Source organism: Salvelinus alpinus, chromosome 7, assembly GCF_045679555.1.
Source record: "Salvelinus alpinus chromosome 7, SLU_Salpinus.1, whole genome shotgun sequence".
In the NCBI taxonomy this organism is placed as follows: domain Eukaryota; kingdom Metazoa; phylum Chordata; class Actinopteri; order Salmoniformes; family Salmonidae; genus Salvelinus; species Salvelinus alpinus.
This window is the reverse complement of record NC_092092.1, coordinates 66,910,737-66,938,218: the sequence shown is the minus strand read 5'-3', so window position 1 is coordinate 66,938,218 and position 27,482 is coordinate 66,910,737. Positions and strand designations below refer to the sequence as shown.

The 27,482-nt window shown below is 48.3% G+C and overlaps 1 protein-coding gene across 1 annotated transcript in view; it reads left to right on the top strand.

The window, feature by feature from the left end:
- The window catches only part of LOC139581503 (AF4/FMR2 family member 2-like), a 336,506-nt gene that overhangs the window by 34,585 nt on the left and 274,439 nt on the right, over nt 1-27,482 (top strand). The gene's annotated exons all lie outside the window — the stretch shown is intronic.

Here is a 27,482-nt window from a genome sequence, read left to right as displayed (position 1 = left end):
GTGGCTGGGTGTGTCTACTGAGTAGGGAAGGAGGGGTGGCTGGGTGTGTCTACTGATTAGGGAAGGAGGGGTGGCTGGGTGTGTCTACTGAGTAGTTAAGGAGGAGCTGGCTGGGTGTGTCTACTGAGTAGGGAAGGAGGGGTGGCTGGGTGTGTCTACTGAGTAGGGAAGGAGGGGTGGCTGGGTGTGTCTATTGAGTAGGGAAGGAGGGATGGCTGGGTGTGTCTACTGAGTAGGGAAGGAGGGGTGGCTGGGTGTGCCTACTGAGTAGGGAAGGAGGAGTTAGCTGGGAATACCTACTGAGTAGTTAAGGAGGAGGTGGCTGGGTGTGTCTACTGAGTAGGGAAGGAGGAGGTAGCTGGGAATACCTACTGAGTAGTTAAGGAGGAGGTGGCTGGGTGTGTCTACTGAGTAGGGAAGGAGGAGGTAGCTGGGAATACCTACTGAGTAGTTAAGGAGGAGGTGGCTGGGTGTGTCTACTGAGTAGGGAAGGAGGAGGTAGCTGGGAATACCTACTGAGTAGGGACGGAGGGGTGGCTGGGTGTGTCTACTGAGTAGGGAAGGAGGGGTGGCTGGGTGTGTCTACTGAGTAGGGAAGGAGGGGTGGCTGGGTGTGTCTATTGAGTAGGGAAGGAGGGATGGCTGGGTGTGTCTACTGAGTAGGGAAGGAGGGGTGGCTGGGTGTGCCTACTGAGTAGGGAAGGAGGAGTTAGCTGGGAATACCTACTGAGTAGTTAAGGAGGAGGTGGCTGGGTGTGTCTACTGAGTAGGGAAGGAGGGGTGGCTGGGTGTGTCTACTGAGTAGTTAAGGAGGAGGTGGCTGGGTGTGTCTACTGAGTAGGGAAGGAGGGGTGGCTGGGTGTGTCTACTGATTAGGGAAGGAGGGGTGGCTGGGTGTGTCTACTGAGTAGTTAAGGAGGAGCTGGCTGGGTGTGTCTACTGAGTAGGGAAGGAGGGGTGGCTGGGTGTGTCTACTGAGTAGGGAAGGAGGAGGTGGCTGGGTGTGTCTACTGAGTAGGGAAGGAGGAGGTGGCTGGGTGTGTCTACTGAGTAGGGAAGGAGGGGTGGCTGGGTGTGTCTACTGAGTAGTTAAGGAGGAGGTGGCTGGGTGTGTCTACTGAGTAGGGAAGGAGGGGTGGCTGGGTGTGTCTACTGAGTAGGGAAGGAGGGGTGGCTGGGTGTGTCTACTGAGTAGTTAAGGAGGAGCTGGCTGGGTGTGTCTACTGAGTAGGGAAGGAGGGGTGGCTGGGTGTGTCTACTGAGTAGGGAAGGAGGGGTGGCTGGGTGTGTCTATTGAGTAGGGAAGGAGGGATGGCTGGGTGTGTCTACTGAGTAGGGAAGGAGGGGTGGCTGGGTGTGCCTACTGAGTAGGGAAGGAGGAGTTAGCTGGGAATACCTACTGAGTAGTTAAGGAGGAGGTGGCTGGGTGTGTCTACTGAGTAGGGAAGGAGGGGTGGCTGGGTGTGTCTACTGAGTAGTTAAGGAGGAGGTGGCTGGGTGTGTCTACTGAGTAGGGAAGGAGGGGTGGCTGGGTGTGTCTACTGATTAGGGAAGGAGGGGTGGCTGGGTGTGTCTACTGAGTAGTTAAGGAGGAGCTGGCTGGGTGTGTCTACTGAGTAGGGAAGGAGGGGTGGCTGGGTGTGTCTACTGAGTAGGGAAGGAGGGGTGGCTGGGTGTGTCTATTGAGTAGGGAAGGAGGGATGGCTGGGTGTGTCTACTGAGTAGGGAAGGAGGGGTGGCTGGGTGTGCCTACTGAGTAGGGAAGGAGGAGTTAGCTGGGAATACCTACTGAGTAGTTAAGGAGGAGGTGGCTGGGTGTGTCTACTGAGTAGGGAAGGAGGAGGTAGCTGGGAATACCTACTGAGTAGTTAAGGAGGAGGTGGCTGGGTGTGTCTACTGAGTAGGGAAGGAGGAGGTAGCTGGGAATACCTACTGAGTAGTTAAGGAGGAGGTGGCTGGGTGTGTCTACTGAGTAGGGAAGGAGGAGGTAGCTGGGAATACCTACTGAGTAGGGACGGAGGGGTGGCTGGGTGTGTCTACTGAGTAGTTAAGGAGGAGGTGGCTGGGTGTGTCTACTGAGTAGGGAAGGAGGGGTGGCTGGGTGTGTCTACTGAGTAGGGAAGGAGGGATGGCTGGGTGTGTCTACTGAGTAGGGAAGGAGGAGGTGGCTGGGTGTGTCTACTGAGTAGGGAAGGAGGAGGTGGTTGGGTGTGTCTACTGAGTAGGGAAGGAGGGGTGGCTGGGTGTGTCTACTGAGTAGGGAAGGAGGGGTGGCTGGGTGTGTCTATTGAGTAGGGAAGGAGGGATGGCTGGGTGTGTCTACTGAGTAGGGAAGGAGGGGTGGCTGGGTGTGCCTACTGAGTAGGGAAGGAGGAGTTAGCTGGGAATACCTACTGAGTAGTTAAGGAGGAGGTGGCTGGGTGTGTCTACTGAGTAGGGAAGGAGGAGGTAGCTTTGGAATACCTACTGAGTAGGGACGGAGGGGTGGCTGGGTGTGTCTACTGAGTAGTTAAGGAGGAGGTGGCTGGGTGTGTCTACTGAGTAGGGAAGGAGGGGTGGCTGCGTGTGTCTACTGAGTAGGGAAGGAGGGATGGCTGGGTGTGTCTACTGAGTAGGGAAGGAGGAGGTGGCTGGGTGTGTCTACTGAGTAGGGAAGGAGGAGGTGGCTGGGTGTGTCTACTGAGTAGGGAAGGAGGGGTGGCTGGGTGTGTCTATTGAGTAGGGAAGGAGGGATGGCTGGGTGTGTCTACTGAGTAGGGAAGGAGGGGTGGCTGGGTGTGTCTACTGAGTAGGGAAGGAGGGGTGGCTGGGTGTGTCTACTGAGTAGTTAAGGAGGAGGTGGCTGGGTGTGTCTACTGAGTAGGGAAGGAGGGGTGGCTGCGTGTGTCTACTGAGTAGGGAAGGAGGGATGGCTGGGTGTGTCTACTGAGTAGGGAAGGAGGAGGTGGCTGGGTGTGTCTACTGAGTAGGGAAGGAGGAGGTGGCTGGGTGTGTCTACTGAGTAGGGAAGGAGGGGTGGCTGGGTGTGTCTATTGAGTAGGGAAGGAGGGATGGCTGGGTGTGTCTACTGAGTAGGGAAGGAGGGGTGGCTGGGTGTGTCTACTGAGTAGGGAAGGAGGGGTGGCTGGGTGTGTCTACTGAGTAGTTAAGGAGGAGGTGGCTGGGTGTGTCTACTGAGTAGGGAAGGAGGGGTGGCTGGGTGTGTCTACTGAGTAGGGAAGGAGGGGTGGCTGGGTGTGTCTACTGAGTAGTTAAGGAGGAGGTGGCTGGGTGTGTCTACTGAGTAGGGAAGGAGGGGTGGCTGGGTGTGTCTACTGAGTAGGGAAGGAGGGGTGGCTGGGTGTGTCTACTGAGTAGGGAAGGAGGGATGGCTGGGTGTGTCTACTGAGTAGGGAAGGAGGGGTGGCTGGGTGTGCCTACTGAGTAGGGAAGGAGGAGGTGGCTGGGTGTGTCTACTGAGTAGGGAAGGAAGAGGTGGCTGGGTGTGTCTACTGAGTAGGGAAGGAGGGGTGGCTGGGTGTGTGACTACTGAGTAGGGAAGGAGGAGGTGGCTGGGTGGGTCTACTGAGTTGGGAAGGAGGAGGTTGGCTGGGTGTGTCTACTGAGTAGGGAAGGAGGGGTGGCTGGGTGTGTCTACTGAGTAGGGAAGGAGGGGTGGGTGGGTGTGTCTACTGAGTAGGGAAGGAGGAGGTGGCTGGGTGTGTCTACTGAGTAGGGAAGGAGGGGTGTCTGGGTGTGTCTACTGAGTAGGGAAGGAGGAGGTGGCTGGGTGTGCCTACTGAGTAGGGAAGGAGGGGTGGCTGGGTGTGTCTACTGAGTAGGGAAGGAGGAGGTGGCTGGGAATACCTACTGAGTAGGGAAGGAGGGGTGGCTGGGTGTGCCTACTGAGTAGTGAAGGAGGAGGTGGCTGGGAATACCTACTGAGGAGGGAAGGAGGGGTGGCTGGGTGTGCCTACTGAGTAGTGAAGGAGGAGGTGGCTGGGTGTGTCTATTGAGTAGGGAAGGAGGGGTGGCTGGGTGTGCCTACTGAGTAGGGAAGGAGGAGGTGGCTGGGTGTGTCTACTGAGTAGGGAAGGAAGAGGTGGCTGGGTGTGTCTACTGAGTAGGGAAGGAGGGGTGGCTGGGTGTGTGACTACTGAGTAGGGAAGGAGGAGGTGGCTGGGTGGGTCTACTGAGTAGGGAAGGAGGAGGTGGCTGGGTGTGTCTACTGAGTAGGGAAGGAGGGGTGGCTGGGTGTGTCTACTGAGTAGGGAAGGAGGGGTGGGTGGGTGTGTCTACTGAGTAGGGAAGGAGGAGGTGGCTGGGTGTGTCTACTGAGTAGGGAAGGAGGGGTGTCTGGGTGTGTCTACTGAGTAGGGAAGGAGGAGGTGGCTGGGTGTGCCTACTGAGTAGGGAAGGAGGGGTGGCTGGGTGTGTCTACTGAGTAGGGAAGGAGGAGGTGGCTGGGAATACCTACTGAGTAGTGAAGGAGGAGGTGGCTGGGTGTGTCTACTGAGTAGGTAAGGAGGAGGTGGCTGGGTGTGTCTACTGAGTAGGGAAGGAGGGGTGGCTGGGTGTGTCTACTGAGTAGGGAAGGAGGAGGTGGCTGGGAATACCTACTGAGTAGGGTAGGGGGGGTGGCTGGGTGTGCCTACTGAGTAGGGAAGGAGGAGGTAGCTGGGAATACCTACTGAGTAGTTAAGGAGGAGGTGGCTGGGTGTGTCTACTGAGTAGGGAAGGAGGAGGTAGCTGGGAATACCTACTGAGTAGTTAAGGAGGAGGTGGCTGGGTGTGTCTACTGAGTAGGGAAGGAGGAGGTAGCTGGGAATACCTACTGAGTAGTTAAGGAGGAGGTGGCTGGGTGTGTCTACTGAGTAGGGAAGGAGGAGGCAGCTGGGAATAACTACTGAGTAGGGACGTAGGGGTGGCTGGGTGTGTCTACTGAGTAGTTAAGGAGGAGGTGGCTGGGTGTGTCTACTGAGTAGGGAAGGAGGGGTGGCTGGGTGTGTCTACTGAGTAGGGAAGGAGGGATGGCTGGGTGTGTCTACTGAGTAGGGAAGGAGGAGGTGGCTGGGTGTGTCTACTGAGTAGGGAAGGAGGAGGTGGCTGGGTGTGTCTACTGAGTAGGGAAGGAGGGGTGGCTGGGTGTTTCTACTGAGTAGGGAAGGAGTGGTGGCTGGGTGTGTCTACTGAGTAGTTAAGGAGGAGGTGGCTGGGTGTGTCTACTGAGTAGGGAAGGAGGGGTGGCTGGGTGTGTCTACTGAGTAGGGAAGGAGGGGTGGCTGGGTGTGTCTACTGAGTAGTTAAGGATGAGCTGGCTGGGTGTGTCTACTGAGTAGGGAAGGAGGGGTGGCTGGGTGTGTCTACTGAGTAGGGAAGGAGGGGTGGCTGGGTGTGTCTATTGAGTAGGGAAGGAGGGATGGCTGGGTGTGTCTACTGAGTAGGGAAGGAGGGGTGGCTGGGTGTGCCTACTGAGTAGGGAAGGAGGAGTTAGCTGGGAATACCTACTGAGTAGTTAAGGAGGAGGTGGCTGGGTGTGTCTACTGAGTAGGGAAGGAGGAGGTAGCTGGGAATACCTACTGAGTAGTTAAGGAGGAGGTGGCTGGGTGTGTCTACTGAGTAGGGAAGGAGGGGTGGCTGGGTGTGTCTACTGAGTAGGGAAGGAGGGGTGGCTGGGTGTGTCTACTGAGTAGGGAAGGAGGGATGGCTGGGTGTGTCTACTGAGTAGGGAAGGAGGGTGGCTGGGTGTGCCTACTGAGTAGGGAAGGAGGAGGTGGCTGGGTGTGTCTACTGAGTAGGGAAGGAAGAGGTGGCTGGGTGTGTCTACTGAGTAGGGAAGGAGGGGTGGCTGGGTGTGTGACTACTGAGTAGGGAAGGAGGAGGTGGCTGGGTGGGTCTACTGAGTAGGGAAGGAGGAGGTGGCTGGGTGTGTCTACTGAGTAGGGAAGGAGGGGTGGCTGGGTGTGTCTACTGAGTAGGGAAGGAGGAGGTGGCTGGGAATACCTACTGAGTAGTTAAGGAGGAGGTGGCTGGGTGTGTCTACTGAGTAGGGAAGGAGGGGTGGCTGGGAATACCTACTGAGTAGGGTAGGGGGGGTGGCTGGGTGTGCCTACTGAGTAGGGAAGGAGGAGGTAGCTGGGAATACCTACTGAGTAGTTAAGGAGGAGGTGGCTGGGTGTGTCTACTGAGTAGGGAAGGAGGAGGTAGCTGGGAATACCTACTGAGTAGTTAAGGAGGAGGTGGCTGGGTGTGTCTACTGAGTAGGGAAGGAGGAGGTAGCTGGGAATACCTACTGAGTAGTTAAGGAGGAGGTGGCTGGGTGTGTCTACTGAGTAGGGAAGGAGGAGGTAGCTGGGAATACCTACTGAGTAGGGACGGAGGGGTGGCTGGGTGTGTCTACTGAGTAGTTAAGGAGGAGGTGGCTGGGTGTGTCTACTGAGTAGGGAAGGAGGGATGGCTGGGTGTATCTACTGAGTAGGGAAGGAGGGATGGCTGGGTGTGTCTACTGAGTAGGGAAGGAGGAGGTGGCTGGGTGTGTCTACTGAGTAGGGAAGGAGGAGGTGGCTGGGTGTGTCTACTGAGTAGGGAAGGAGGGGTGGGTGGGTGTGTCTACTGAGTAGGGATGGAGGGGTGGCTGGGTGTGTCTACTGAGTAGTTAAGGAGGAGGTGGCTGGGTGTGTCTACTGAGTAGGGAAGGAGGGGTGGCTGGGTGTGTCTACTGAGTAGGGAAGGAGGGGAGGCTGGGTGTGTCTACTGAGTGGTTAAGGAGGAGGTGGCTGGGTGTGTCTACTGAGTAGGGAAGGAGGGGTGGCTGGGTGTGTCTACTGAGTAGGGAAGGAGGGGTGGCTGGGTGTGTCTACTGAGTAGGGAAGGAGGGATGGCTGGGTGTGTCTACTGAGTAGGGAAGGAGGGGTGGCTGGGTGTGTCTACTGAGTAGGGAAGGAGGAGGTGGCTGGGTGTGTCTACTGAGTAGGGAAGGAGGAGGTGGCTGGGTGTGTCTACTGAGTAGGGAAGGAGGGGTGGCTGGGTGTGTCTACTGAGTAGGGAAGGAGGGGTGGCTGGGTGTGTCTACTGAGTAGGGAAGGAGGGGTGGCTGGGTGTGTCTACTGAGTAGGGACGGAGGGGTGGCTGGTTGTGTCTACTGAGTAGGGAAGGAGGGGTGGCTGGGTGTGTCTACTGAGTAGGGAAGGAGGGGTGGCTGGGTGTGTCTACTGAGTAGGGAAGGAGGGGTGGCTGGTTGTGTCTACTGAGTAGGGAAGGAGGGGTGGCTGGGTGTGTCTACTGAGTAGGGAAGGAGGGGTGGCTGGGTGTGTCTATTGAGTAGGGAAGGAGGGGTGGCTGGGTGTGTCTACTGAGTAGGGAAGGAGGGGTGGCTGGGTGTGTCTACTGAGTAGGGAAGTAGGGGTGGCTGGGTGTGTCTACTGAGTAGGGAAGGAGGAGGTAGCTGGGAATACCTACTGAGTAGTTAAGGAGGAGGTGGCTGGGTGTGTCTACTGAGTAGGGAAGGAGGGGTGGCTGGGTGTGCCTACTGAGTAGGGAAGGAGGAGGTGGCTGGGTGTGTCTACTGAGTAGGGAAGGAAAAGGTGGCTGGGTGTGTCTACTGAGTAGGGAAGGAGGGGTGGCAGGGTGTGTGACTACTGAGTAGGGAAGGAGGAGGTGGCTGGGTGGGTCTACTGAGTAGGGAAGGAGGAGGTGGCTGGGTGTGTCTACTGAGTAGGGAAGGAGGGGTGGCTGGGTGTGTCTACTGAGTAGGGAAGGAGGAGGTGGCTGGGTGTGTCTACTGAGTAGGGAAGGAGGAGGTGGCTGGGTGTGTCTACTGAGTAGGGAAGGAGGGGTGGGTGGGTGTGTCTACTGAGTAGGGAAGGAGGGGAGGCTGGGTGTGTCTACTGAGTGGTTAAGGAGGAGGTGGCTGGGTGTGTCTACTGAGTAGGGAAGGAGGGGTGGCTGGGTGTGTCTACTGAGTAGGGAAGGAGGGGTGGCTGGGTGTGTCTACTGAGTAGGGAAGGAGGGATGGCTGGGTGTGTCTACTGAGTAGGGAAGGAGGGGTGGCTGGGTGTGTCTACTGAGTAGGGAAGGAGGAGGTGGCTGGGTGTGTCTACTGAGTAGGGAAGGAGGAGGTGGCTGGGTGTGTCTACTGAGTAGGGAAGGAGGGGTGGCTGGGTGTGTCTACTGAGTAGGGAAGGAGGGGTGGCTGGGTGTGTCTACTGAGTAGGGAAGGAGGGGTGGCTGGGTGTGTCTACTGAGTAGGGACGGAGGGGTGGCTGGTTGTGTCTACTGAGTAGGGAAGGAGGGGTGGCTCGGTGTGTCTACTGAGTAGGGAAGGAGGGGTGGCTGGGTGTGTCTACTGAGTAGGGACGGAGGGGTGGCTGGTTGTGTCTACTGAGTAGGGAAGGAGGGGTGGCTGGGTGTGTCTACTGAGTAGGGAAGGAGGGGTGGCTGGGTGTGTCTATTGACTAGGGAAGGAGGGGTGGCTGGGTGTGTCTACTGAGTAGGGAAGGAGGGGTGGCTGGGTGTGTCTACTGAGTAGGGAAGGAGGGGTGGCTGGGTGTGTCTACTGAGTAGGGAAGGAGGAGGTAGCTGGGAATACCTACTGAGTAGTTAAGGAGGAGGTGGCTGGGTGTGTCTACTGAGTAGGGAAGGAGGAGGCAGCTGGGAATACCTACTGAGTAGGGACGTAGGGGTGGCTGGGTGTGTCTACTGAGTAGTTAAGGAGGAGGTGGCTGGGTGTGTCTACTGAGTAGGGAAGGAGGGGTGGCTGGGTGTGTCTACTGAGTAGGGAAGGAGGGATGGCTGGGTGTGTCTACTGAGTAGGGAAGGAGGAGGTGGCTGGGTGTGTCTACTGAGTAGGGAAGGAGGAGGTGGCTGGGTGTGTCTACTGAGTAGGGAAGGAGGGGTGGCTGGGTGTGTCTACTGAGTAGGGAAGGAGGGGTAGCTGGGTGTACATCACAGAGCTCAGTTTAACTATTATCTAGCTACTCGTCCTACAGTCTTTTTATTTTAAACTGTCTGAGTTTCACTACAGTTTCCACTTCAAGGTGATTTAGTTCATTAGATACGTCAAACAATGTTGAGTATAATAATCATCATTAACTTAACCACTACTTTAATTGTGTAATTTCCATTTGTAACCAGGAGGGGGTTGTTCAACTCTACCATTTGTATCCAGGAGGGTGGTGTTCAACTCTACCATTTGCATCCAGGAGGGTGGTGTTCAACTCTACCATTTGTAGCCAGGAGGGTGGTGTTCAACTCTACCATTTGTAGCCAGGAGGGGGTTGTTCAACTCTACCATTTGTAGCCAGGAGGGTAGTGTTCAACTCTACCATTTGTTGCCAGGAGGGGAGTGTTCAACTCTACAATTTTTATCCAGGAGGGGAGTGTTCAACTATACCATTTGTATCAAGAAGGGGAGTGTTCAACTCTACCATTTGTAGCCAGGAGGGGAGTGTTCAACTCTACCATTTGTAGCCAGAAGGGGAGTGTTCAACTCTACCATTTTTATCCAGGAGGGGAGTGTTCAACTCTACAATTTTTATCCAAAGGGGGTGTTCAACTCTACCATTTTTATCCAGGAGGGGAGTGTTCAACTCTACCATTTTTATCCAGGAGGGGAGTGTTCAACTCTACAATTTTTATCCAGGAGGGGAGTGGTCAACTCTACCATTTGTATCCAGGAGGGTGGTTTTCAACTCTACCATTTGTATCCAAGAGGTGGTGTTCAACTCTACCATTTGTATCCAGGAGGGTGGTGTTCAACTCTACCATTTGTATCCAGGAGGGTGGTGTTCAACTCTACCATTTGTATCCAGGAGGGTGGTTTTCAACTCTACCATTTGTATCCAGGAGGGTGGTGTTCAACTCTAGCATTTTTATCCAGGAGGGGAGTGTTCAACTCTACAATTTTTATCCAGGAGGGGGGTGGTCAACTCTACCATTTGTATCCAGGAGGGTGGTTTTCAACTCTACCATTTGTATCCAGGAGGTGGTGTTCAACTCTACCATTTGTATCCAGGAGGGTGGTGTTCAACTCTACCATTTGTAGCCAGGAGGGGGTTGTTCAACTCTACCATTTGTAGCCAGGAGGGTAGTGTTCAACTCTACCATTTGTTGCCAGGAGGGGAGTGTTCAACTCTACAATTTTTATCCAGGAGGGGAGTGTTCAACTATACCATTTGTATCAAGAAGGGGAGTGTTCAACTCTACCATTTGTAGCCAGGAGGGGAGTGTTCAACTCTACCATTTGTAGCCAGAAGGGGAGTGTTCAACTCTACCATTTTTATCCAGGAGGGGAGTGTTCAACTCTACAATTTTTATCCAGAAGGGGGTGTTCAACTCTACCATTTTTATCCAGGAGGGGAGTGTTCAACTCTACCATTTTTATCCAGGAGGGGAGTGTTCAACTCTACAATTTTTATCCAGGAGGGGAGTGGTCAACTCTACCATTTGTATCCAGGAGGGTGGTTTTCAACTCTACCATTTGTATCCAGGAGGTGGTGTTCAACTCTACCATTTGTATCCAGGAGGGTGGTGTTCAACTCTACCATTTGTATCCAGGAGGGTGGTGGTCAACTCTACCATTTGTATCCAGGAGGGTGGTTTTCAACTCTACCATTTGTATCCAGGAGGGTGGTGTTCAACTCTACCATTTGTATCCAGGAGGGTGGTGTTCAACTCTACCATTTGTATCCAGGAGGGTGGTGTTCAACTCTACCATTTGTATCCAGAAGGGGGGTGTTCAACTCTACCATTTGTATCCAGGAGGGTGGTGTTCAACTCTACCATTTGTATCCAGGAGGGTGGTGTTCAACTCTACCATTTGTATCCAGGAGGGTGGTTTTCAACTCTACCATTTGTATCCAGGAGGTGGTGTTCAACTCTACCATTTGTATCCAGGAGGGTGGTGTTCATCTCTACCATTTGTATCCAGGAGGGTGGTGTTCAACTCTACCATTTGTATCCAGGAGGGTGGTGTTCAACTCTACCATTTGTATCCAGGAGGGTGGTGTTCAACTCTACCATTTTTATCTAGGAGGGTGGTTTTCAACTCTACCATTTGTATCCAGGAGGGTGGTGTTCAACTCTACCATTTGTATCCAGGAGGGTGGTGTTCAACTCTACCATTTGTATCCAGGAGGGTGGTTTTCAACTCTACCATTTGTATCCAGGAGGGGGGTGTTCATCTCTACCATTTGTATCCAGGAGGGTGGTGTTCAACTCTACCATTTGTATCCAGGAGGGGGGTGTTCAACTCTACCATTTGTATCCAGGAGGGGGGTGTTCAACTCTACCATTTGTATCCAGGAGGGTGGTGTTCAACTCTACCATTTGTATCCAGGAGGGTGGTGTTCAACTCTACCATTTGTATCCAGGAGGGTGGTGTTCAACTCTACCATTTGTATCCAGGAGGGTGGTGTTCAACTCTACCATTTGTATCCAGGAGGGGGGTGTTCAACTCTACCATTTGTATCCAGGAGGGGGGTGTTCAACTCTACCATTTGTATCCAGAAGGGGGGTGTTCAACTCTACCATTTGTATCCAGGAGGGTGGTGTTCAACTCTACCATTTGTATCCAGGAGGGTGGTGTTCAACTCTACCATTTGTATCCAGGAGGGTGGTTTTCAACTCTACCATTTGTATCCAGGAGGTGGTGTTCAACTCTACCATTTGTATCCAGGAGGGTGGTGTTCATCTCTACCATTTGTATCCAGGAGGGTGGTGTTCAACTCTACCATTTGTATCCAGGAGGGTGGTGTTCAACTCTACCATTTGTATCCAGGAGGGTGGTGTTCAACTCTACCATTTTTATCTAGGAGGGTGGTTTTCAACTCTACCATTTGTATCCAGGAGGGTGGTGTTCAACTCTACCATTTGTATCCAGGAGGGTGGTGTTCAACTCTACCATTTGTATCCAGGAGGGTGGTTTTCAACTCTACCATTTGTATCCAGGAGGGGGGTGTTCATCTCTACCATTTGTATCCAGGAGGGTGGTGTTCAACTCTACCATTTGTATCCAGGAGGGGGGTGTTCAACTCTACCATTTGTATCCAGGAGGGGGGTGTTCAACTCTACCATTTGTATCCAGGAGGGTGGTGTTCAACTCTACCATTTGTATCCAGGAGGGTGGTGTTCAACTCTACCATTTGTATCCAGGAGGGTGGTGTTCAACTCTACCATTTGTATCCAGGAGGGTGGTGTTCAACTCTACCATTTGTATCCAGGAGGGGGGTGTTCAACTCTACCATTTGTATCCAGGAGGGGGGTGTTCAACTCTACCATTTGTATCCAGGAGGGTGGTGTTCAACTCTACCATTTGTATCCAGGAGGGTGGTGTTCATCTCTACCATTTGTATCCAGGAGGGTGGTGTTCAACTCTACCATTTGTATCCAGGAGGGTGGTGTTCAACTCTACCATTTGTAGCCAGGAGGGGAGTGTTCAACTCTACCATTTGTATCCAGGAGGGTGGTGTTCAACTCTACCATTTGTATCCAGGAGGGTGGTGTTCAACTCTACCATTTGTATCCAGGAGGGTGGTGTTCAACTCTACCATTTGTATCCAGGAGGGTGGTGTTCAACTCTACCATTTGTATCCAGGAGGGTGGTGTTCAACTCTACCATTTGTATCCAGGAGGGTGGTGTTCAACTCTACCATTTGTATCCAGGAGGGTGGTGTTCAACTCTACCATTTGTATCCAGGAGGGTGGTGTTCAACTCTACCATTTGTATCCAGAAGGGGGGTGTTCAACTCTACCATTTGTATCCAGGAGGGTGGTGTTCAACTCTACCATTTGTATCCAGGAGGGTGGTGTTCAACTCTACCATTTGTATCCAGGAGGGTGGTTTTCAACTCTACCATTTGTATCCAGGAGGTGGTGTTCAACTCTACCATTTGTATCCAGGAGGGTGGTGTTCAACTCTACCATTTGTATCCAGGAGGGTGGTGTTCAACTCTACCATTTGTATCCAGGAGGGTGGTGTTCAACTCTACCATTTGTATCCAGAAGGGGGGTGTTCAACTCTACCATTTGTATCCAGGAGGGTGGTGTTCAACTCTACCATTTGTATCCAGGAGGGTGGTGTTCAACTCTACCATTTGTATCCAGGAGGGTGGTTTTCAACTCTACCATTTGTATCCAGGAGGTGGTGTTCAACTCTACCATTTGTATCCAGGAGGGTGGTGTTCATCTCTACCATTTGTATCCAGGAGGGTGGTGTTCAACTCTACCATTTGTATCCAGGAGGGTGGTGTTCAACTCTACCATTTGTATCCAGGAGGGTGGTGTTCAACTCTACCATTTTTATCTAGGAGGGTGGTTTTCAACTCTACCATTTGTATCCAGGAGGGTGGTGTTCAACTCTACCATTTGTATCCAGGAGGGTGGTGTTCAACTCTACCATTTGTATCCAGGAGGGTGGTTTTCAACTCTACCATTTGTATCCAGGAGGGGGGTGTTCATCTCTACCATTTGTATCCAGGAGGGTGGTGTTCAACTCTACCATTTGTATCCAGGAGGGGGGTGTTCAACTCTACCATTTGTATCCAGGAGGGGGGTGTTCAACTCTACCATTTGTATCCAGGAGGGTGGTGTTCAACTCTACCATTTGTATCCAGGAGGGTGGTGTTCAACCTACCATTTGTATCCAGGAGGGTGGTGTTCAACTCTACCATTTGTATCCAGGAGGGGGGTGTTCAACTCTACCATTTGTATCCAGGAGGGGGGTGTTCAACTCTACCATTTGTATCCAGGAGGGTGGTGTTCAACTCTACCATTTGTATCCAGGAGGGTGGTGTTCATCTCTACCATTTGTATCCAGGAGGGTGGTGTTCAACTCTACCATTTGTATCCAGGAGGGTGGTGTTCAACTCTACCATTTGTAGCCAGGAGGGGAGTGTTCAACTCTACCATTTGTATCCAGGAGGGTGGTGTTCAACTCTACCATTTGTATCCAGGAGGGTGGTGTTCAACTCTACCATTTGTATCCATGAGGGTGGTGTTCAACTCTACCATTTGTATCCAGGAGGGTGGTGTTCAACTCTACCATTTGTATCCAGGAGGGTGGTGTTCAACTCTACCATTTGTATCCAGGAGGGTGGTGTTCAACTCTACCATTTGTATCCAGGAGGGTGGTGTTCAACTCTACCATTTGTATCCAGGAGGGTGGTGTTCAACTCTACCATTTGTATCCAGAAGGGGGGTGTTCAACTCTACCATTTGTATCCAGGAGGGTGGTGTTCAACTCTACCATTTGTATCCAGGAGGGTGGTGTTCAACTCTACCATTTGTATCCAGGAGGGTGGTGTTCAACTCTACCATTTTTATCTAGGAGGGTGGTTTTCAACTCTACCATTTGTATCCAGGAGGGTGGTGTTCAACTCTACCATTTGTATCCAGGAGGGTGGTGTTCAACTCTACCATTTGTATCCAGGAGGGTGGTTTTCAACTCTACCATTTGTATCCAGGAGGGGGGTGTTCATCTCTACCATTTGTATCCAGGAGGGTGGTGTTCAACTCTACCATTTGTATCCAGGAGGGGGGTGTTCAACTCTACCATTTGTATCCAGGAGGGGGGTGTTCAACTCTACCATTTGTATCCAGGAGGGTGGTGTTCAACTCTACCATTTGTATCCAGGAGGGTGGTGTTCAACTCTACCATTTGTATCCAGGAGGGTGGTGTTCAACTCTACCATTTGTATCCAGGAGGGTGGTGTTCAACTCTACCATTTGTATCCCGGAGGGGGGTGTTCAACTCTACCATTTGTATCCAGGAGGGGGGTGTTCAACTCTACCATTTGTATCCAGGAGGGTGGTGTTCAACTCTACCATTTGTATCCAGGAGGGTGGTGTTCATCTCTACCATTTGTATCCAGGAGGGTGGTGTTCAACTCTACCATTTGTATCCAGGAGGGTGGTGTTCAACTCTACCATTTGTAGCCAGGAGGGGAGTGTTCAACTCTACCATTTGTATCCAGGAGGGTGGTGTTCAACTCTACCATTTGTATCCAGGAGGGTGGTGTTCAACTCTACCATTTGTATCCAGGAGGGTGGTGTTCAACTCTACCATTTGTATCCAGGAGGGTGGTGTTCAACTCTACCATTTGTATCCAGGAGGGTGGTGTTCAACTCTACCATTTGTATCCAGGAGGGTGGTGTTCAACTCTACCATTTGTATCCAGGAGGGTGGTGTTCAACTCTACCATTTGTATCCAGGAGGGTGGTGTTCAACTCTACCATTTGTATCCAGAAGGGGGGTGTTCAACTCTACCATTTGTATCCAGGAGGGTGGTGTTCAACTCTACCATTTGTATCCAGGAGGGTGGTGTTCAACTCTACCATTTGTATCCAGGAGGGTGGTTTTCAACTCTACCATTTGTATCCAGGAGGTGGTGTTCAACTCTACCATTTGTATCCAGGAGGGTGGTGTTCATCTCTACCATTTGTATCCAGGAGGGTGGTGTTCAACTCTACCATTTGTATCCAGGAGGGTGGTGTTCAACTCTACCATTTGTATCCAGGAGGGTGGTGTTCAACTCTACCATTTTTATCTAGGAGGGTGGTTTTCAACTCTACCATTTGTATCCAGGAGGGTGGTGTTCAACTCTACCATTTGTATCCAGGAGGGTGGTGTTCAACTCTACCATTTGTATCCAGGAGGGTGGTTTTCAACTCTACCATTTGTATCCAGGAGGGGGGTGTTCATCTCTACCATTTGTATCCAGGAGGGTGGTGTTCAACTCTACCATTTGTATCCAGGAGGGGGGTGTTCAACTCTACCATTTGTATCCAGGAGGGGGGTGTTCAACTCTACCATTTGTATCCAGGAGGGTGGTGTTCAACTCTACCATTTGTATCCAGGAGGGTGGTGTTCAACTCTACCATTTGTATCCAGGAGGGTGGTGTTCAACTCTACCATTTGTATCCAGGAGGGGGGTGTTCAACTCTACCATTTGTATCCAGGAGGGGGGTGTTCAACTCTACCATTTGTATCCAGGAGGGTGGTGTTCAACTCTACCATTTGTATCCAGGAGGGTGGTGTTCATCTCTACCATTTGTATCCAGGAGGGTGGTGTTCAACTCTACCATTTGTATCCAGGAGGGTGGTGTTCAACTCTACCATTTGTAGCCAGGAGGGGAGTGTTCAACTCTACCATTTGTATCCAGGAGGGTGGTGTTCAACTCTACCATTTGTATCCAGGAGGGTGGTGTTCAACTCTACCATTTGTATCCAGGAGGGTGGTGTTCAACTCTACCATTTGTATCCAGGAGGGTGGTGTTCAACTCTACCATTTGTATCCAGGAGGGTGGTGTTCAACTCTACCATTTGTATCCAGGAGGGTGGTGTTCATCTCTACCATTTGTATCCAGGAGGGTGGTGTTCAACTCTACCATTTGTATCCAGGAGGGTGGTGTTCAACTCTACCATTTGTATCCAGGAGGGTGGTGTTCATCTCTACCATTTGTATCCAGGAGGGTGGTGTTCAACTCTACCATTTGTATCCAGGAGGTGGTGTTCAACTCTACCTTTTGTATCCAGGAGGGTGGTGTTCAACTCTGTAGAAATGTTGAATTGTGCTGCTGCTGTAATCTCCACCCTGCTTTTGTTCTTCCTCCAGGGATGAGCCTCTCTTCTCCCTTATTGCTAGAGCAGAGCAGAGGAAGGTCACGACTAGAGGCTCAGCTCAGCGCAGGGCTCTTGATATTTGTCTTCTGTGTCTGTGCCACACCACATGATCTTAGTGAGGTAGATGCTGTACAGCCCGTGACCCGGGTCTAATTCTGCTCCTGCTAAATATGCAGTTGCTCAATACAATGTTAAGTCTGTTGGCCTGCTCGCTATAAATAGCGTGAGTGAGTGAGTGAGTGAGTGAGTGAGTGAGTGAGTGAGTGAGTGAGTGAGTGAGACTAATTCACTCACTCACGGCTCTTGTTATTTGGTCCCTGTCCAAGTCTTTTAATGGGCCCAAAGACAGAGTCACCTTGATGACTCAGCCAGCTCTGCGTTAATGTCTCTCTGATGGGTCTGAAAAAAAAAACACTCAGCTGCTGGGGTCCAGAGGCTGTAGAGAGCAGGAGTTAGCCATCATCACAGAAGGTGACGCGTTTCAAAACCACGGGCTGACAGATTTACAGGTGACGTGGTACAGATTCACTACACACCATCCTTTGTCCTCTAGATACATAACTCCAGTGTAACAAAGAGACGCCGCACTGAGAGCTAGAGCTCCTCATCCACCACGCTGATTATGATGAAATCTCTATTTACCTTCTCATGTCCTATCTGTGCCAGTAAACTCTTTGATGTTGTTGTTATCCTCTGGATACATTGTGAATAAAGCAGGTCACTTCACTACGTCGGGCAAATAATATCATTTTATTTTGTGGTTTAATGATAGTGTTTTAATGATAGTGGTTTAATAATAGTGGATAGCAATTTAATGATAGCGTTTTAATGATAGTGGTTTAATGATAGTGGATAGCGGTTTAATGATAATGTTTTAATGATAGTGTTTTAATGATAGTGGTTTAATGATAGTATTTTAATGATAGTGGTTTAATGATAGTGGTTTAATGATAGTGGTTTAATGATTATGTTTTAATGATTGTGGTTTAATGATACTGGATAGTGGTTTAATAATAGACTTTATTCTGATTATGATCAAAGGAAAATATTGTTGTCTCTTGAAAAGTGGTTTGGTGGATAGGTGGTTTGGTGATCAAGTGAAAAGGTTTTGATCAAGAGAATCTCTCTAAGGTTTTGTCATAAAGGAGGATTTCCTCTTCAAAACTATGAGGGATTTTGATGACTCAGAGCCAATAGGGATTTTTATTCTGGAATCATAGAATGTTTTAGTTTTTTCACAATTAGTTTCTTTTATGGGCAATTATTGATTAAACGTTTCTGACGGGAAAGTCAACAATAAACAGCTTGTTTTCTTTTAATCTCAAATTCTTTTCACATATCCAGAAGAATCTGACTTTTGTGAGCTCTTTATTTAAATTTTCTTGGATTGTTTATTCTGCTTTTATTACCAGAGGATTGTTTATTCTGCTGTAATTACGAGTGGATTGTTCCCTCGTGATAAAAGACTGTCTAGCTAGCCTGTGTTCAGTAATGTCTGGTAGTACAGTAATACAGTGCATTCGGAAAGTGTCCAGATTTTGTTATGTTACAGCCTTACTCATCAATCTACACACAGTACCCCATAATGACAAAGCAAAAACAGGTTTTTAGAAAGAACATTCACATAAGTATTCAGACATTTTACTCAGTACTTTGTTGAAGGACCTTTGGCAGCGATTACAGCCTCGAGTCTTCTTGGCTATGACGCTACAAGCTTGGCACACCTGTATTTGGGGAGTTCCTCCCATTATTCTCTGCAGATCCTCTCAAGCTCTGTCAGGTTGGATGGGGAGCTTCTCTGCACAGCTATTTTCAGGTCTCTCCAGAGATGTTCGATTAGGTTCAAGTCCGTGCTCTGGCTGGTCCACTCAAGGACATTCAGGGACTTGTCCTGAAGCTACATCTGCGTTGTCTTGGCTGTGTGCTTAGGGTCGTTGTCCTGTTGGAAGGTGAACCTTCGCCCAAGTCTGAGTTATTGAGAGTAGGTTCTGGAGCAGGTTTTCATCAAGGATCTCTGTGTAATTTGCTCTGTTCATCTTTCCCTCTATCCATTCAGGCCAAAGAGTTCGATCTTGATTTCATCAGACTAGACAATCTTGTTTCTCATGGTCTGAGAGTCCTTTAGGTGCCTTTTGACAAACTCCAAGCGGGTTGTCAAGTGCCTTTTAATGAGGAGTGGCTTCCGTCTGGCCACTCTACCATAAAGGCCTGATTGGTGGAGTGCTGCATAATGGTTGTCCTCCTGGAAGGTTCACTCATCTCCACAGAGGAACTCTGGAGCTCTGTCAGAGTGACCATCGGGTTCTTGGTCACCTCCCTGACCAAGGCTCTTCTCCCCGGATTGCTCAGTTTGTCCGGGTGCCAGCTCTAGGAAGAGTCTTGGTGGTTCCAAACTTCTTCCATGTAAGAATGTTGGAGGCCACGATGTTCTTGGGGACCTTTAATGCTGCATACATTTTTTGGTACCCTACCCCAGATCTGTGCCTCGACACAAGCCTGTCTCGGAGCTCTACAGACAATTCCTTTGACCTCATGGCTTGGTTTTTGCCCTGAAATGCACTGTCAACTTTGGGACCTTATATAGACAGGTGTGTGCCTTTTCTAAATCATGTACAATCAATTTAATTTACCACAGGTGGACTCCAATCAAGTTGTAGAAACATCTCAAGGATGATCAATGGAAACAGGATGCACCTGAGCTCAATTTCGAGTCTCATAGCAAATACGCAAATATGGTATTTCAGATAGTTATTTAAATAAATTTGCTAAAATGTAAAAAAAATCTGTTGGCTTTGTCGTTATGTGTTTTTTTGTGTGTAGATTGATGAAGGAAAAATTTAAATTTATCAATTTTAGAACATATGAGGTTGAGAGGAGTGGAGTGGAGTTAATTCACACCACACTGATATCTTCAAACATTTCCCCTTTAGACTGGGATTAAAGGCTGTACACCAGCCATTTCCCCTTTAGACTGGGAATAAAGGCTGTACACCAGCCATTTTCCCATTCGACTTGGATTTAAGGCTGTAGACCATCTATGTAATGACATGCCGTCTCCTCTCTTCTCTCCAGCCCTGCACTGTTTTGACATCTCTGGGATTTTTTTTAGGAGTATTGTTTTCCCATTTATGAATGCTTGTGTGTTTGGCCTGGTCTCTGGGAAGAGTGATATAAGCTCATCTGCATTCTGGTCAAGACATGAAGGCCTTAACCCTTGCCTTACTGTGAGCAGGGTAATTGGCCCCGGCTTTGTGTGTGCGAGTGTGCGAGGCTTTGGAAGCTGCAGCTCCAGCGTGTGTGTGTGTGTGTGTGTGTCCTTGGCGGCCTCTCCTCCTCATCACACTGTCTGGTCCAGGAGCGGGTTACCATGGAAACCGGGGAAGAGTTAATGCAGTCCGGGCTCCAAATGGTATTACAGTATCTTTTTTTATTTTTCATGGTGAGTCAAGCGGTTAGAAAACCTGCTTATGCTCATATGCTAATTGAAATAACCATCTTCCAAAATGTGTGGAGCTGTTTTCACACGGGGGGGGGGGGGGGGGGGATTATCGAAGTTGTAAAAGTGAGGTCGCCATACTAGATTTGGTTTCATAGGCCAGCAGATTTGTTTTTATATATTTTTTATAATTTTTACATTTGATATTTGTTGACCACAGATAATCAAATCCAAATTTGGGATGAAAACCAGTGATCCCATTACGAAAATGGTTATCTGATCCGTGGCTTTTGCATGTTATCCTTCATGTTCAGTGTTTTTAACAACATTTGTGAAAAAATTTAACAAAGGATTGTTGAAGATCTGCTTGTTTTGATATCTGTCCAAAATGTGTTTGCCACAACTTGGGTTATTATTGTATGTTCCTCACCAGGCATTAGACAGGGCTAAATTCAGGACCCCTTAGTGCTCTAGATTTTCCATTAATCCTTGTATTAACCCCTGTGTAATCCTGGTAGTTATGTGGTCAGAGGGAGGCTGGATTAGTGTGGAAATAAACACTGCAGATGGAATGTCATGAGGGCAGGAAATTATCAATCTGTAATGACTTATTTAAACAGTAGACTACTTAAATAGGCATTGTTCTGATGCATTGACATACATGAAAATGGGCCTAATTACATTAGTAATACATTAGGTTTAATGAGAACTGCCATATATTTAGCATACATTTTGATCAGGGCATTTGTTGTGGATATTACAGATACATTACAGACACAGAGTGAAATACATGGATTATGCCTCACAGATATTAGCAAATATAATATAATTTGATATGGCTCTTCTCCTCTCCTCCTTTACCAGCTCTGTAGAGAGAGAATGAGGGGGGTTAAAATGATGTGTTGATCTTGTAGGCCGTGGTGGTGAACCCTTTCCTCCCAGAGGTAATTGTTGATTAATTTGTGAGTGCTTGCTTTTCGCGGTGTCCTGTAGAGGGGAGTGACGCAGGCATGCACGTCCACCCAGACCCCTGCCCCGGCCCCCAGGCCCCAGCTGCTTTGTGTGAGATTTATCTGTGCCTGTGCAGAGGAAGGTGGAGGGGCTCGCCCATCATCCTAATCTCCTTTTTGTCCTCTTACTCCCCCTAGATAAAGTAGCTGTCTGTTGTTATTCTTTGTTTTCAGGGATCAGCGGCCGTGTGTGTGTGTGTGTGTGTGTGTGTGTGTGTGTGTGTGTGTGTGTGTGTGTGTGTGTGTGTGTGTGTGTGTGTGTGTGTGTGTGTGTGTGTGTGTGTGTGTGTGTGTGTGTGTGTGTGTGTGTGTGTGTGTGTCAGCACAGTTCGAGTCCACCCAGTTGTGATGCAGACTACAACATCATGAACACTTTAGTTTGAGGCCCTTTGCCTGTCTTCCAGATGTAGTGTGTGTAAAATGTAGTGTGTGTGTTGGTGCATGAGATTGTCATTTTAGCAGATATGAAACCTACATCACCCAATTCTGGGCAGCCTTGTTCATTGGAGAAATCCTATATGTTGGGAGTTGATAATCCCTCCCTTGACTGGAATTCCTTCTTAGAAATCAGCCTTATGAGAAACATAGGCTTATAGGACTATAGGCTACTGTTCCTACTGTATTCAATTAAGAGATATTTGTAAATCTTTCACATTTTCCTCATGTGTTTATTCTTATATATTACCATTCATATGCTAGGTTGAAATTTTAAAGCTAACACATTATACATGAATGATGATCCAGAGTAATAGATAAGTCAATTTAGTAAGTAGCCTAATTATTTTGATGGTTATTCTTTATAGATAAAGTATATCAACCACATCTTCATTACTGGTGTTGTTTTATATAAATGCATTCAGATTACAAAGAATATAACATTCCTAAAATATGTTTCCTTATCCAATAAAGCTTTTCTATGACAATAATTATCAGGAGGAGTTCCTGGCTCTCTATACTGTAACTGCATACTGGTTAGAGGGTACACAGCCAGTCAGATACCATGTTCAGCATTAGTAACTCAGTGAATGATGTACGGTATTCAAGTGCAATAAAGCCCCTCCTCCCTTGTGAGTGATCTGCTGTTTATAAACTCACACGCTTGGCGTGTGTTATGTTTGGTGCTCCAGAGCCTGCTTCCCTCTGCCAGTAGGAGAACAATCCAATGTTCCTCCACCGAGTGTTTGTTTGCTTGGCTTCGACGTGGGCCCCCACCGGGCCTCAGTCATGGGCCCCCATCGGGCCTCAGATGTGGGCCCCCATCGGGCCTCAGACGTGGGCCCCCACCAGGCCTCAGATGTTGGCTCCCACCGGGCCTCAGACGTGCACCCCCACCGGGCCTCAGACTCCCACCAGTGACACACTCTTTCCTCCCCAGCAGCTCCCCTTACTTACCCCATGTGGTGACCATTAATCCCCCCCCCCCCCCCTTTCCCTCCAACGTCTTCTCCTGTTTCCGACATCTCTCTCCTCACAGTGTGTGGTGCCAGGCCAGCCAGCTGAGTGTTATTAGTACCTCTCAATGGCCCGGCCCAACAAACGGAGAGCCACACTTAATAAGGTCATGAAAGAGAGAGGAAAACTAAAGGGAAAGAAACGTGTTGGCTGCCAACAAGGCGTGTGTTAATATTGCCAATAAACAATACAGTCAAGCCTTCACTGAGAATAAATCATTGCTGATCTGTGTTTTTATTTGAGAAGACTTTCTAGGTTAATAAATTGGATAACATTCATGGAAAATAAGAGGGCTGCAATAGAGAAAGATTGTGCTCTCTCTCTCTCTCTCTCTCTCTCTATCTCTCTCTCTCTCTCTCTCTCTCTCTCTCTCTCTCTCTCTCACTCTTATTTCATGATGAAGGGATGGTAGGATGGACCTGTTGGAGCAATTATCATAAAATGGTGGTACAGGATGTTAGCCTTCAACTCTCAGCAGTGAAAGTATTAGCTAACTGTGTGGTCAGGTCAAAGGGCTCAATAACATCAAGTCAAGAGCTTTACAATATGGCCGTCTAAAAATAAAAAACAGGCTGGCCCTAACAATGCCATGGGGTTTAGGGCTAAGTTCTACAGTATTTCCATACCTTGTTACCGGGTCTTTACTGGTCTGCATACCTCTGGGTTTATCTGCATACTGTAGGATACATAACGCCAGCTGCTGCAGCTTCCTCCTTATATTGTTTAACAGACAGCTGCTGCAGCTTCCTCCTTACCTTGTTTAACAGACAGCTGCTGCAGCCTCCTCCTTATCTTGTTTAACAGACAGCTGCTGCAGCTTCCTCCTTACCTTGTTTAACAGACAGCTGCTACAGCTTCCTCCTTACCTTGTTTAACAGACAGCTGCTACAGCTTCCTCCTTACCTTGTTTAACAGACAGCTGCTACAGCTTCCTCCTTACCTTGTTTAACAGACAGCTGCTACAGCTTCCTCCTTACCTTGTTTAACAGACAGCTGCTACAGCTTCCTCCTTACCTTGTTTAACAGACAGCTGCTACAGATTCCTCCTTACCTTGTTTAACAGACAGCTGCTACAGCTTCCTTCTTACCTTTCTGAGGCTTTACCTCATGAAGTGCTGACATGACAGTTTACAGCACCCTCATTCAGCATGCTCCAATTTATTTAGTGACACATGTGAACATTGCAATTATTTTGAATGGATTGTCTTATGGAAACAAATGGCCAATAATATATTTACAGGGTGCTGTTTTGCCATCACCCTATCCTGAGACATAGCCCACAAGGAGGAGATACACTAGACAGATAATATATTTTAGTTAACCAATAAGGCACAAGAGGCAGTGCTATATCATGAAGACAGTCACAGGTAAATGGCATTGTTCGGCTTAACGTGATAGTGGAGGGCCAGTCAACCCATTTACCTGTGACTGTATTCATGATATAGCACTGCCTCGCATGCCTTATTGCTTTTATAAACCGTTACCAACATATTACAATAACAATGAATTGCATTTTTTCATTAACTTTATTTTTATAAGTAAATTAATACAATTTCATTTTTCCACCAGAAGATATAGTCGTTACAAATATCGGGTTGTTAGTTATTTTGGTCATTTTGCTATGGACTCAACCCAGTCATTAATTATTTTTGCATAGTTGCTATGCAAAAGGACTGGTCATTAATTCTAAACAAAATGGTTGTTATGTGGGCTGGATAACGTTCTTGTCACTTGCTAGCTAGCCAACTAGTCACGCCAAACATTGAACCTTGTATGACAGGACACTAGCTGCATTTTCGTTTGTTTGAGCTTTTTTTCTATTGGTATTTACCTGGATATGTCCATGATAATGATGTTGATGCGTGATTTCAACTGGCTCAGAAAAAGTTGTCCCGTCTGAACACCGTTCACACTATGTATGGTACTACAGAGATAGACATTCTAAAGTGAAGCGTTGTTTCCGAGGTCAGACAGGCAGACAGCGAGACTAATGTTAACCCCCACAGTGCCAAACTAAATGCTAGGCTGGAAGCAAGAGGAAAAAAATGTGCGAGTTGATACAATACAATAGATTTCTTGGACAGCAATATTTACGTAATATTCTTATGGAGGCGCAGTGATAATCCAATTGGAACTGTTAGCATGCATAGTGTGCCGGTGACGGTCAATACAGCATGTCTTGGAACGCTGCTTGTCCAATCAGCATCCAAGATCCAAACAACCCATTTTATAATGTAGGATAGTGCCTATGGAAAGACATGTCTTGTAGGACTAATGTTTACAATTGGCATTTACTTGGATACTTCCATGATAATGACATTGCTGTGTGATGTTTGGATGTCTTAGGGATGGACTCCTCAAACAAAAGTTCCCAGAGTAACACCAGTCTTTCTTCCTTAGGAAAGAATGAAGTGACTTAGAGAGTCATTATCTAAAGATTAGTGACAGTATCAGATGCTGGCAGTGGTTGCCCCTGAGGTCAGGGGGCCTTGGCTGTGTTTCTTCTGGGGCTGTGTGGATGAGTGGGGAAGAAGGGAGCTCTACTGGGCGGAGGAGGAGAAGAGACGACCCTTGAGCACCACATGGCTTTACACCAGATTAGCACTGAGAGAAGTGAAGGTTTATCACGGCCTCTCTCTCTGTCTCCATAGTCTGGACTCCATCTACCTCAGATGATCTAATAATCCAGCCCTATATGTCTGTATATCCCTCTCTCCCTCTCTCCTCTTCATGTAGATTATGTACACACCCTCTTTTCTCCTCCTCCTCCTCCTCCTCCTCCCCCTCCTCCTCCTCCTCCTCCTCCTCCTCCTCCTCCTCCTCCTCCTCCTCCTATCTGTCTCTTTGCTCTATAGCATCATACAATCTTCCTTTTCTCCTCCTCCTCCTCCTCCTCCTCCTCCTCCTCCTCCTATCTGTCTCTTTGCTCTATAGCATCCTACAATCTTCCTTTTCTCCTCCTCCTCCTCCTCCTCCTCCTCCTATCTGTCTCTTTGCTCTATAGCATCCTACAATCTGCCTTTTCTCTTCCGATCCATTCACAGGACAGATTGTGTTGTAATGAAGTCAGAGCAGAACGGTGGGATCGTTTTTCATGTCCTCTTTTCTAATCAGAAGGGAGGTATGCCTGTGTGCATCTCTCTCCAATGTCACTGCATGGCTTTTCAGAGTCTGAAGCACACAGTCTGGGTTAAGACTCAATCTGCATGGAGCACTGACGCATAAAGGCTGTGTGTGTAGCAGGAGATGTCTGTAGTACCGGAGGCATACTGAATATTCAGCTGGTGGGTCATTTCACCTTTCTAGTTGATTTTAAAGCTGGGTGATTATGTGCTCAGAGCACTATGTGTAACAGCTCCAACACCTTTTAACATATCAGTCTCGTACTCATCTTAATGAGTCCACCTCTTTGTCTCTGTCTCTGTCTCTCTCTCTCTCTGTCTCTCTCTCTCTCTCTCTCTCTCTCTCTCTCTCTCTCTCTCTCTCTCTCTCTCTCTCTCTCTCTCTCTCTCTCTCTCTCTCTCTCTCTCTCTCTCTCTCTCTCTCTCTCTCTCTCTCTCTCTCTCTCTCTCTCTCTCTCTCTCTCTCTCTCTCTCTCTCTCTCTCTCTCTCTCTCTCTCTCACTGGTCTGGCCTCTGAGGAATTGTATTTGAAGAATAAACCATGTGAAGTCATGCTTAAACCATTTAATAATCCCTTCCTTATGTTTAGTGTTACTATCTATCTGTCCAATGGATACTGTATATACATTAGTTAATTAATATGGTCAGAAAGTCAGATCCCTTGATTAAGTGTTAATTCCTACCTACACTCTTAGAAAAAAAAGGTGCTATATCTAGAACCTAAAAGTTTTTTTTAGCTGTCCCCATAGGATAATCCTTTGAAGATCCCTTTTTGGTTCAGGTCGAACTCTTTTGGGTTCCTTGTAGAAACCTTTCTACAGAGGGTTCTACATGGAACCAAAAAGGGTTCTACCTGGAACCAAAAAGGGTTCTCCTATGGGGACAGCTGAAGAGTGTATCAGGAGAGAATTAGGTGATTAAGTAAACAAATCAGTGTTAATTTCACTCATCCAGAAGAGCGTGAGCCCAGGATATAGCTAACTGTTGTTTCTGGAGTCCGGGCCAAGCCTCAGTCAATGAATATGTCAATGGAGGAATTTCTGAAGTATAATGGGTCTTTGTATTGCCTTGCCCACATGGTATCAACTGAATCAGCTTTTAAGACCTTCTTGTGAGCCAGTTCAGTTCAGCGGAGGGAAAGGGAAAGCTTGGTGGAAGCAGGTGGAAAGCCCTAAGTTATGACAGTTCTTAGGAGCAATTCTCAGTCAAAGGGGCCGTGATATGAATAACCTCATAGATAAAAAAAGGACTTTAGTAAAGCAACATCCACTGAGCTCCTTTCATTAACTGAGCAAACTCAGGGATTGACATGTACAGGGTGCTAAGGGTGACCACCAGACCTGGGTTCAAATACTATTTCAAATATCTCAATTACTTTCACATACATTCAAAGTAAGTATTCAGATATGTTTTATTTGAAAATACAAGTATTTTAATATGTTAATGTATTCGGGAAAACACAATTGGAAAGTATTTCAAAATTCTCATACACTGACTAAAATACGCTCCCATGTTTTTAACTCAGGTATTTGAAAATAGTATTTGAAATAAGTATTTGAAAATACTCTCAAATACAATTTGGTAGACTATTTGGTTTTTACAAAGAACCATTTAAATACTCAAGTAAAAGTACACAGCCCAAACATGTTTTGGGCTGTGTATTTGAAAATACTCAAACACAGCATTTCAAATACCAAATACTCAAATACACATGTATTTTAAACCAGGTCTGGTGAGCACATTTAACATAGTTGTCAGCCTCTCTACATAAAAGTTGAGGCCAGAGTAAGCTGAACCAGTGATCACCACCCTGGCTGAATATACTACAGGACTGTTCAATGTCTTCCTCAGAAAGGGTTGATTCA